Source organism: Trichomycterus rosablanca, chromosome 12 (genome assembly GCF_030014385.1).
Source record: "Trichomycterus rosablanca isolate fTriRos1 chromosome 12, fTriRos1.hap1, whole genome shotgun sequence".
In the NCBI taxonomy this organism is placed as follows: Eukaryota; Metazoa; Chordata; class Actinopteri; order Siluriformes; family Trichomycteridae; genus Trichomycterus; species Trichomycterus rosablanca.
The window spans coordinates 14,544,357-14,557,117 of NC_085999.1; the positions used below are offsets into that span (position 1 = coordinate 14,544,357).

Consider the following 12,761-nt stretch of genomic DNA (forward strand, 5'->3'; position numbering starts at 1 on the left):
CTGTGCATGTAAAATATAAAAAGAGCGGCGTCTGTACAGGCATGGTTTCTATTGTTTGATAAAACGGGAGAAACGTGCTGAATGTAGCGGAGAAAAAGTAAAACTGAAGTATCAATACTATCGATATTTGGATCGATTCGCCCACCGCTAGTAATTAGATTAGAACAGCCGTGTGAATGTGTCAATACCTAGCCTAGCCAACTAGTTCACAGCTGAGATACTGATTAAGACCCAAATAACTCATACACCATAGCTATTATTATGCTTTACAATAACGACTTGTGCACTGTATTAACTATACGAAATACATTACAACTGTGAGTTAATACCCAAGGTAAACAACACAGATACTTGTTAGCTTAGTTGCTAGTGTAGCTGCTAAGCTAATTGCAGTGATTTCTGTTTCTATAAGCACTCTGTATTTCTAACTCGGTCATATTATTATTGTAATACATACATTTTTGTAAGTAGCTTCTCTCAGCAGGGTTGTAGATAAATAAAGAGGTTTAAAGCGATCCGATTTCTTGTTTCTGGATGCTTTACTGTCTTACAACGTTACCATCATGGCTTATCACCACTAAGCGGCGAACTCATACCACGTACTGTAGTTGTGTTTGCTGGGTAAGTTTGTAAATTTGTAATAGTAGCCGAATACATGAGTCCTTGGTAATTTAAAATAAAATAGATGCTGATCTGTTTACATTCATAAGTACAAAGTCAAAAAAAAAAAAAGCTCTCATTTACCAGAACACAAACACACGGATTAAGAGCCTCACTGCGCATGCTCCGTGCGTCCGTACTTTACGTACATATAGTTTACACTATTATTTCCATAAAATTGCCCCATTTCTGTATGTGCAAAGTATTTAAAAATCTTCCAGTGTCTACCAATGTACTGATGTCTGTTAGGATTTTAACAACATAACGTTACTACAACAAAACACAGCAGAGTAGGAGGGGAGGAGCGAGGTGTGCATGTGAGAGGAGCGGTATGTGTACAGACATGGTTTCTACTTGCTGATGAAACGGGAGAAACATACTGAATGTTGCGGAGAAAAGGTAAAACTTAAAAAAAAGTATCGATCCAATACCAACGTTGGTATTGATATATCGATTCGCCCGCCCCTACTATACATACTTTGAGTAGTTGTTACGGTACTAGTGGTCACCTAGTCCTTGAAAGCTTGCCGTTAAGCCCCACCACTAACAATTTGCCACTGCCACTGCTAAATAATATAAATAAGGCTTTTCAGGTGCATTAGACCCACTGCAACCCTGGCCAAATTAAATCTGTTACTGAAAAAAATTGAATTAATATTGTCTGTATGTAGATGCCTGGCCATTCGATGGCATTACTGGTGATTTTAACCCTAGATCTTAGCAGTAGTGGGCTAGGGCAATTTCTGGCTGCACAATTTAAGTGCCTAATTATTATTATAATTCTAATTATTATTATAATTAGTAGTAGTTGTAAATAACCCAAAGGAATAATGTAAATAATAATGTTTTTTGTATTTGTTAAGTAAGTGCTTATTATTTAGTATTTTTATTTTTTACAGGTGCTCTCAGGTTAACGGTAAATAAACAGGTTAGATTTGGTGGCAGAACAGAAGCATTAATAGAGCAAAAGGGCAGCTTTTATACAGTTTTAGCCCCCTTTAGTAGGCAAAAGGTGAGTAAGTTACGTTTTATTGTCAATTAGTATGTTTACATTATTTTTAAATAAAGTTTGGGAAATGCGTTGTCCGTTTGAAGAATCCGCAAGTTAGTGCAAGTGCTAAAGCTAACATTTCTCAACGTACTGTTATGTAATGTAAAAGTGTAAAGTTTTGTATGTATGTAAAAGTATGTAAAGATTTGTTATGTTCGTTTATGTGCCTATGTACATGTTTATACGGAAAGGTTGTTATAGCAAAATGTGTCGTGACAATTGTTTTATTTCTTTTAGCTCTTACGGTGGTTTATTTTGTATAATTGCTCAGAAGGTTTAACGTTAGCATTCAAAGAGAAGCAATAAATACAATTTATACCATCAGTCAAGTCTCAAGTCATCATTTAAAGGGGGATGCTACAGTAGTAGTATTAGTTAAGGCTGCCACTAATGACTATTCTTCTATCGATTAATCTATAGACTATTTTTATCGATTAATCGAACGATTAATTTTCCTTCGAACAATGTAATTCAGAATCTCGTTTACGCTTCTTTAATTTTAACAACAAACTGTATAGCATAATAATATGGCACAAAACTAAATGTAAACAAGGTTTATGTCCATATTATCAAATTCTCAAGTGTTCCATATTAAACAAAGTGCAGCATGTGTTTATGGCATTCCGTACACAAAGCACAGTGCTTAAACTTATAGCAGAAATAAAATAGAGGTGGGCACGTCTCATTAAGTCCAACGTATAGTAAAGATAGAATGAGCCCAGATTCTAACCTACACATTCACTCTTAACCTACTTCAAATTCTAAGCGATGTAAACACAGTGTCTTGCAAAACATTTAGCTTTTCTTTGAAAGCTCACTACAATCAGCTTCTGACTGCTGCAGATGGCATTTTTTAAGACTGCACTTAATGCCGCCAACCAGTGACTGGACCAAATACGACTTAGGTCATGTACGCAGCAAGTATTGCTGAGGAAAATCATATGAACGGTTATATGAATGGAAACATTGTAGAAATTAAAAAGGATAATTTGTAAACATAGTTTTAAAAACGATACATCGACTGTCATCGACTAGGTCGACCAATCGCGGCAGCCCTAGTATTAGTGTTGTCTTTAACCATATTATTAATCAAACTTTACAACCAATAGAATGTCAGTAGAAAGACATTCAGTGCAACATTCACCAGAATAAAGTGATTATTGCAGATGAAATGAAGGGAATTAGTGTTTTTAGTCTTTTTTGTTTGTTTTAATGTTTGGGCAACATCTTTATGACACAATAACTAGTAAAATGACTGTTAATTGATTGATAGAATAATGTGTACATAACTAATACAGTAAGTCCACATCTATTTAAAAAGCAGCCTTTTTCATATTGAGTCTTACATTTACATTTTCAGCATTTAGCAGATGCTTTTATCCAAAGCGGCTTACAGTACAGTGACAGTATTTTGTCTAAGCAATTGAGATTTAAGGGCCTTGCTTAAGGGCCCAACAGTGACAACCTGCAGTAATGGACTTTGAACCAGCGACCTTTTGATAACTAGTCCAGTACCCTAACCGCTAGGTTACAACTGCCCTACATTTACAAGTTGTTTTCACAATTTCATACAAACAAAAAATGAAACTATGCACACAATTCTGAAAACTTAAAGCTTATGTATCAACAACATGACTCCTAACTGCTAAACTCTAATCAAAATTTAATTTGCTCTCACTCGGATTTCATAAACACAAATTGCATCATTTAGCACACTTTGGTCACCTAAGTGGCATTCAAAATGCAACACCCTAATTACCAGTTAGTCTCGTTTATGTTGCATCTGTGCAACCCAGTTGGAAGAACATTGGAGCAATCATTTATCAGAGTAAGTTTGTCAGATCAAATGTAATTAAGGCGAGTAGATGGAGCAGCAAGAACACGGAGGCAAAGGAAGAGTGAGAGTAAGAGGAGGCCTATCAGGCCATGAAGGCCATCAAGTAGGAGGAAGGTCTTAATGAAATACATGCAGCTTTGATGGACCATGTCATCAATCGTGGCCTAACCATGACTGAAGCTGTGCAGCAAGTCCAACCAAATCTGGGCTGCTTGACACCAGCCCGAGTTATTTGTGACTTTAGAGAAGAGAACAAGTAACTACTCGAGTTTGTTTGTTTATTAGGATTTTAACGTCATGTTTTACACTTTGGTTGCATTAATGACAGGAATGGTAGTTACTCATTACACAAGCTTTATCAGTTCACAAGGTTATATCGAACACAGTCTTGAACAATTCAGTATTTCTAATTTACCTCACTTGCATGTCTTTGGACTGTGAGAGGAAACCGTACCATCTTTATCTTTATCTTTATTTATTTATACAGGAAAATTTTAAGTAACATCAAAATATGCCACATTTAAAACTGGCCTGACTCAGTTAAAAACTGTTTTACAGCAGGTTCCTGTTCTGCAGCACACAAAACACAAAGAAAAACACAGAAACAAACTAACACCAAAACATACAAAATGACAAAGCATAACAACATGAAATACAGTACAAACTCACAAACAGATGGGGGGGGGGGGTATTTACATTACAAACTTAGAATCAATGATTACAAATATAACTTTCCATAAGGTATTGTTTATATCCTTGTTTAAACTGTACACTAGAGTACTCATTCTTATATTATATGGAATCTCATTCCAGACTTTGGTGTATGTATGAAGGAAAGATCTATAACCATAATTATTTTTATAAGCTGGAATGGGGATAAGTACATTTGAGACCGATCTAGTGATATGTTCTTGCCTTTGATTAGACCTTGGAAATAAATCAATCAGTGATGAAGAAGAATTGGTATGATGAATCTAAAAATAAAATCTCATCGCATGAGTGTTTACATAATTCTGAAAAGTCAATGCTTTTGAATGTGTAAGAGCAGCACAGTGATGAGTCCAAAAGGGCAGATTAGTATGAATTTTATAAGCTCTAATATAGAGTTTAACAATTGGTTCAATAATTTCCTTAGTAGTAAGGGACCAAACTGGTAAACAGTACGAAATCGTTGAAAGAATCACTGCATGTAAATATATATAAGAAACATTATGTGTAAGATATGGTCTAATTTTCTTATAGACATACAATTTCTTATTGAGTTTTTTTGTTAAATTCTGAGTATGATTTAGAAATGTGAGAGATGAATCCAAATAAACTCCTAAATATTTATATAACTTTGTAATCTTTAATACCTGATGTGCATAACAGATGGGCTCTGAAACAGTTATAGATTTCCTAGAGGAGTAAAAATACATACATTCTGTTTTTTTTACATTTATAGTTAAATGATTCAAATTCAACCATTTATGAAGAGATTGAAGGTCAATGGAAAGTTTTGAATTTATTTCATCTGCATTTGGACCAAAAAAAAAAGATCACTGTGTCATCAGCATACAAAAGACAATTTGAATGTCTGCAGATTTTAGGAAGATCATTGATGTATAAAAGAAAAAGTAATGGACCCAAAATGCTGCCCTGGGGAACTCCCAGACTACATGCTATGGGAGAAGATGTTACATGATCAATTTTAACTGACTGGTATCTATTTGACAAGTAAGAGGAGAGTATCAATATTAATATCACCTCAGAAGAAAAATTAAAAGACCAAAATTTATTTAACAAAATCTGATGATTCACTGTATCAAAGGCTTTACGAAAATCTATAAAGACAGCTCCAGTAATCTGTCCTTTATTAAGAGAAATACGTATTTGTTCAGTAAAAAACAATAATGCAGACATGGTTGATCGAGTAGAACGAAATCCATAATGAAAATCACTAAGAAGATTATTATTTTCATGATAATGGCTTAACTGATTATAGAGAATTTTTTAGACATTACTGGAAGAATGGATATAGGTCTATAGTTTGAAACAAGAGTTGGATCCTCGGATTTAAAAATAGGAGTAATTAAAGCAGTTTTCCAGACTGAAGGAAAAATAGAAAGCCTGATACAGAGATTAATCAGATGATGGAATAATGGAATAAAACAATTTGCATGAACCTTAAAAAAATCTATATTTAAACCATACTGACCAGGTCAGTACCATAACTGACCAGGTCAGTACCATAACTTGTGTGTGTGTGTGTGTGTGTGTGTGTGTGTGTGTACTTTTGGAAAATAGTGCCATCACTCCAAGGAAAACAGAGTCATGGAACATAATGTCTAGTCAACAAACACTGACCAGGTCAGTCTGTCCACATTCGACCGTGTCTTGAATCAACATCAGCTGAGGATGAAACAGGTATATCATGTTCCAATGAGCTCAACCCTGACAGAGTAAAGGACAAAAATACCAATATATGTGTGTGTGTGTGAATACAGTATCCTCTCAGTATTCTGTATAGACGTGTCACTGTTTACCTCAGAGTTCTTGTATGTAGGCCTTTTGTCTTATATGGCCAGTCTCCCCTTTTCAGAGAGTGCTTGAACTTGATGCCAGTGGCAACTTTTAGCAAATGTATGCTAATCCTATAGACTGTAGTTATTTAACATGTTTTATGCTGTAAATGCTAGACAACACTAAAAACTAGAGAACCAGACCCAATAATTAATGAAAGAACTGTAATTTAAAGTAGTTTAGCCTACAAACCTAGCTAAATAGCTTGTCACGATTTTAAGTGAAGAAAGCAGTTATTAAGTGTGTAGGTCCAACATATTACAGAAAGGCTAGCTGCTTTGTGCACGACATATTGCCGGCCAAACATAAGCCCGTTAAAGGGTGTAGTTCAGTAATTGTACAATACTTTATTGGGAAAGAAATGGGAAAACTTTTTTACAGTCCACCTTTACTGTATTACAATCCTCCATAATTAATGGCCCCGCCCCTACCTATCTTAGTGCGCTTCCTCACCCTTACCATACCAACCACTCTCTTAGATCCTTTGACTTGGGCCTTCTAGCTGCCCCCTGTTTTAGACTTGCGTCTGTAAGCGACAGGTCTTTCAGTTCCACAGCCCCTATATTCTGGAGCTTCCTTCCACAATCTCTGTTCCTCCATCTCTTTTTTTCAAAGGTCAACTAGAAACTTTTCTCTTTACTGCACATTATTCTTCTCTCTATATTTCTTATCTTTGTTGTGTTGTTTTCTGTCATGTTATGTAATATTTCCTTTAATTTTTACTTTGTAGCCGCTCAGGTGGCGCAGCGGTAAAAAGAAACGCGCTGCAACCAGGGCTGGATTCTGAAGAACGTGGTATCGAATCCAGCCTTGCTTTACCGGTTCGAAGCTGAGTGGCTATATGAGCAACGATTGGCCGGTTGCTCATATGGGGGGTGGGACAAAGAACCGGATGTGGGTCTCTCTCTGTCAGAATGCGATTGCGTTCTCTGCCGGCTGATTGTAGGCGCTTACACAGAGATGGGAGAGGGTGCCCTTAGGGTGTGTCTCTCCGCATGCAACGCTAGGTGGCGCCAAACTCGTCAATGTGTGGGTGGCAAAGATGCATCTGGCTGCTGCTCGTGTTTCGGAGGGGATACGGGTTAGCTTCAATCACCTCCGTCAGGGCAGGGTTCGGCATGGACAGAGAGGAAGCACGATGCTAATTGAACAATTGGATGCGCTAAAAGGGGAGAAAAAGGGGTAAAAAAAATAAATAAATAAATAATTTTTACTTTGTAAAGCATCCTTGAGTATGTAAAAGATGCTATATAAATTGAACTTATGCTATTTTTACATCTTTAAATACAAATCCAGTCTTTCTGTGATCCCAGAGCTCATGTTTCACGTGTATGTGCCACACCCCTGTCTCAGTGAGCACATGGTTTGGGTGGTTTTGTTTGGGGTTTCAAGTCGATGCCTCTTCATGTTGATTAGACAGCTGAGCTAATGAGTTACAGCTTAACTTCATGGAAAGAAGAATGCTTAATGTATGTAAAGATTGTGATGCGGCTCATTTAGCAGAGGTTATCTTGTTGGTTAGTTTGGAGTTTAAGGTTCATATTTGGAATCATTCTTAAAGGATCATGTATTGTTTTATGTTGTAGCCTAGTTTATGTTTAACTTTACCATTGTGTTAGCTTTCAGGGTGTAACTGCCAAGTTGCCACTGTTGAGCTTCTGAGCAATACTTGTAACTCTGAATTGCTTGACTTGGTTGCAGTTGGTATTTCCTTTGCATAAGTTTATGCTAATTGCCAAAAACTGTAACTCCTGACATTACAAAACAGTGCTCAGTGGTTAAAGTACTGGACTAGTGCTTAGTGAAAACCAATGCTGCTAAAGTTGCCAATGTTGGATCCATGAGCACAGCCCACATCCCTCTAAAATCTTGTCATTACAGAGCAGTGGTAGCTCAGAGGTTAAAGTACTGGACCAGTGATCAGAAAGCTCCACCAATGCCAAATTTCCCTATTGGGCCCATAAGCATGGCCCGCAATTTTTTTAATTATATTGTAAATTTATTAGTTGTTTTGGATTAGAGCATCTACTAAATGCTGTAAATGATTTGATCTTTAAGTATATGCTCATAGTATATGGTATGAGACAACAATCCCATGACATCCCCATGCCAGTCTACTGACAAATATACTTGCCAGAATAGTTGAATGGCATGTTTTCCTCTGAGTAACTCCCTAGTGTGTAAAGCTTTCAGGCTTCCAACTGCTTAAGGAAGGTTGTGAATTCAGATTCTGAATTCAGCACTGCTAAAGCTGCCAATGTTGGATCCGTAAGCATGGCCCGTATCCATATATTGCTAAGCTGAGTTGTGTCACTGCCAAATTAATAAACGTATATAAAGAAAATGAATGTAACCATGTCAATAATGATAATAATGTAGAATTTACATGTACGTATGCATGCATTCTTGACAAGAATAAAAACAGTGGAAGCTGAGGGGTTGTTGTTTGTAGCTTTTGTTATTTCAGTAATTGGAACAGTAAGGCTTTAGGGAATTCATGCTCAGCATGCAGTCTGAGTTATTTGGATTGATATTCCAATAAAACATGTTCTCAAATGCTAAAGAGCAGAAAAATGAGCTCAATCTGTCATTCTGGAGTACAAGAACATAAAACATTACTTGTTTCATGTGTCTCATAAAACAATCTGTAGTTTTGTCAAAATGCAGCCTACATAAAATGTAATAAATTAGTTAAATTTACTGACTGATTCCTTAAGAAAAGAAGGTTTGGCAAGACCAGTGCTGAGATTTTAAGCTCTCCAGTCGAATCTTAGCTCTGCTGTCATCCAGCCAGGTGCATACATGCAGGCTCACGATTGGCTATGGGTCTATAGGGGAGAGGGGCAACTGCTGAAACAAATGTGGGTTTTGTTTATTTGTTTATTAGAAACTAAGCGTTGCCACCAGTCAACTGGGCGCCATCTAGCAGGCATAATTGGCAGTCTCTGCTAGGGCGGGATGACTGGACTATGTGGGTGGGATGACTGGACTATGTGGGTGGGGTCTTCAAACATTGTGTAAGGACCTTGATTGGTAGATAAAGAGGCGCCTGTGCAGAGTGCATAGGTGAAAAAGGTCTCCGCTAAGGGCTGCACGCGGGTCGGAGGAGGCGTGAGCAGCAATGTACCCACCTCGACTGCAATCAGGGATCCCCCAGCAGTGGAAGACAAATTGACTACGCTGAATTGGGAAGAAAATGAGAGAAAATGCATAAAATATAATATTAAAAAAAATGGAGTATCCACCCACATTTGAGTCACATTTGCACATGGTATTTATACAGACAGTCCACTTCTTCCAAAGACCCCCAATACTAGTTGGAATCAGTCAAAGCTAGTTTCCCCCCATTCTTCAAACAGGGTGTATGCTCTCTGGGTCAAATTATCTCGCAAAAACACACTGCTTGACTTTACAGTGGTATCATAAAATGTCATATGTTTTCCACTATAACAAACAGTTCTTAATAATATTTTTTCCACTTCACAGGGATCCATTTTGCTGGTGCAAGTGCAGCCTCTGCTGTCCGGTTAATGCGCCTGCCCAGGGGGTGGTTGATCACAGAACCGTGAGTGCATGGCTCCCCATGCATAATACTGCATTCTGCGAGACCCCACCCCTGGTAGGTGAAAAGAAGTTATTAGCTGTGTGAGTCAGAGGGGCTGCGTGAGAGCCTCTGCCCCATCGATCAGAGGTGAGGGTGGCGGAAGCAATGAAAGAAAGAGAAGTTCTAATTGCCCATGACTAGATTAGGGTGTAAAAAGAGAAAAAGCTTGGCAAGTGTTTCATTATTTTTAATTAGTGGCTGGTGCAGTGAGGAAGCTGCCACAGCAATATGAGTCTTAAGGGCTTAAGTTTTGCTCCTTAACCCTGGTTGAGGAGTTCTGCATCTTCTAACCACGTGTGCTTATTTTTTCTCTGCATATTTCGACTGACTACCCTTAATTGTGCCTAGGCTGAAGTCAGTACTGAATGGTTGATGACTTGACTCTGTCCAAGCTTTGAAACCAAGTAATAAAATAAGACTTTGTTGATCGCCTCAGGGAAATGAAGCTAGATTATGTGTGGTGCCAAACCCACAGCGACCCTAAACAGGATAAAGCAGTTAGTAAAAATAAATGAACGAATAAGGTATAAATTTGCAATAATATATGCAAAAAATACTGTAATAAGAAGCTAGTTTGAATGCTGCTCAGCTTCAGGGTCCTGGGGTTGAACATTCTAGCCATGCCACTGGTTAGTTTCTGTGTGAAGTCTGACATGTTTTCCCTCCTTTCTTTCTCCAGGCACTCCGTGTAAAACTCCAGGTTTTCATACTTTGTCCAAACTTGCCCAAAGGTGGATTGGCTTAACTAACATCTAATTATACACTGATCAGCCATAACAATAAAACCACCTCCTTGTTTCTACACTCACTGTCCATTTTATCAGCTCCACTTACCATATAGAAGCACTTTGAAGAATAACTGACTGTAGTCCTTCTGTTTCTCTACATACCTTTTTAGAATGCTTTCACCCTGTTCTTCCATGGTCAGGCCCCCCACAGGACCACTACAGAGCAGGTATTATTTAGGTGGTGGATCATTCTCAGCACTGCAGTGACACTGACATGGTGGTGGTGTGTTAGTGTGTGTTGCGCTGGTATGAGTGGATAAGACACATCAATGCTGATGGAGTTTTTAATTGTCGTATCCACTCACTGTCCACTCTATTAGACACTCCTACCTAGTTGGTACACCTCGTAGATGTAAAGTCATCGCTCATCTATTGCTGCTGTTTGAGTTAATCATCTTCTAGACCTTCATCAGTGGTCACAGGACGCTGCCCACCGGGCGCTGTTGGCTGGATATATTTTTGGTTGGTGGACTATTCTCAGTCCAGCAGTGACAGTGAGGTGTTTAAAAACTCCATCAGTACTGCTGTGTCTGGTCCACTCATACCAGCGCAACACACACTAACACACCACCACCATGTCAGTGTCACTGCAGTGCTGAAAATCATCCACCTCCCAAATAGTACCTACTCTGTAGTGGTCCTGTGGGGGTCCTGACCATTAAAGAACAGCATGAAATGGGGCTAACAAAGCATGCAGAGAAACAGATGGACTACAGTCAGTAATTGTAAAACTACAAAGTGCTTCTATATGGTAAGTGGAGCTGATAAAATGGACAATGTGTGTAGAAACAATGAGGTGGTTTTAATGTTATGGCTGATCGGTGTTAATTGAAAGCATAAATGAGTCAGTGGGATACTTCCTTCTACCAGTTGTTTTAGATAGACTTACCATGACCCTGATAAGTACAGAAAAATTAAAATCTACTGACTCAGATTCAAATGACTTATTTATACTTATCCATTATAGTTGCTGAGTTGTGTTATTTCTCTCTCAATACAGTATCTATACATAACCCTGTAATTGTTTTATAATTTTTTTATTCATGATTTTATTATGGGCTGTCTGGACCATTTTTTATGCTGTTTGTGTATTTCTAAGATTTTAAACCTGTGAAGCTGTGGCTGCTGACTGTTGTAGCTGTTTGTGTTTAGTATGTGTGGGAGGAAAACGACGTCACAATCGACCTCTGTCAAAATGTTCCACTGAAAGCTAAATGAAACATCTCCAAAATGAGATCTTAGAAAATTCACGTCCAACTGAGCACACTTTATTGTTAATATTTGAGGATGTTTGTTGTTCTTATTAAACTGTTTTCTTCTTGTGCTTTCTACATTGAAAGAGAACTGTGAGATGCAAGCAGGATGAAGAACTGACTTAGGAACAGGAGATAGCATCACAGATGTAGACTGGATTACAGCAAAAGCCAAAGAATTTAAGATGGAATTCAAAATGTGCTTCATTGACAACACAGAATTATGGAATGTCCTCAGGAAGATGGGAAGAACAGAGCATCTCATTGTTCTAATAAGGAATGCCTACACTGATCAACAAGCTACAGTCATGACAGAAAATGAACACAGACTGGTTCCACATTGGCGAAAGAGTTAGACAAGGCTGCATCTGTCACCACTCCAGTTACAATAAACACAGCTAGTACACTGAACATGTACACTGATCACACTGATCAGCCATAACATTAAAACCACCTCCTTGTTTCTACACTCACTGTCCATTTTATCAGCTTTACTTACCATATTGGGCGGCACAGTGGCTTAGTGGGTAGCACTGTCGCCTCACAGCAAGAAGGTCCTGGGTTTTTGTCATGAATGTAACCAAAGTGTGTAAAACATGACGGTAAAATTCTAATAAATAAATATAATTATCTTATGCAGCCACTATAATTCTTAGGATTTGATTGTCCCCTTGTATATGATCATCATTATTATGGTAATTACAATTACCATAACTCTTAGCCTAAAATTAAAAGATAATTAAAGTTAACAATTAATCCGCTACAATGAAATGAACTTAAAAAAGGGTTTTAAAAGTAAGATACAAACTGCAAACAGCAAGCCTCCCTCACAGAGCCCAGAAGCTGCACTCAGAGGGATTACTGCGCCATCATAAAGTGGAATACTAAGATTAATGACAGCCATTAAATGACAGCACATTTAAATTAGAAAATGATTTAAGCTATGTTTTTACCATAGATTATCAGTTTAAATGGGGTAAAATGTGCACTCTTTTACTTTAAGAGG

The 12,761-nt window shown here is 37.8% G+C and overlaps 1 long non-coding RNA gene across 1 annotated transcript; it reads left to right on the plus strand.

Annotated features, from left to right (window-relative positions):
• The first annotated feature begins 966 nt into the window (after nucleotides 1-966).
• On the plus strand, nucleotides 967-12,340 carry LOC134324171 (uncharacterized). Its single transcript, XR_010014154.1, has 4 exons — nucleotides 967-1,672; nucleotides 5,835-5,954; nucleotides 9,597-9,801; nucleotides 11,843-12,340. It is a non-coding gene; the product is annotated as an uncharacterized LOC134324171 (long non-coding RNA).
• Nucleotides 12,341-12,761: the final 421 nt, after the last annotated feature.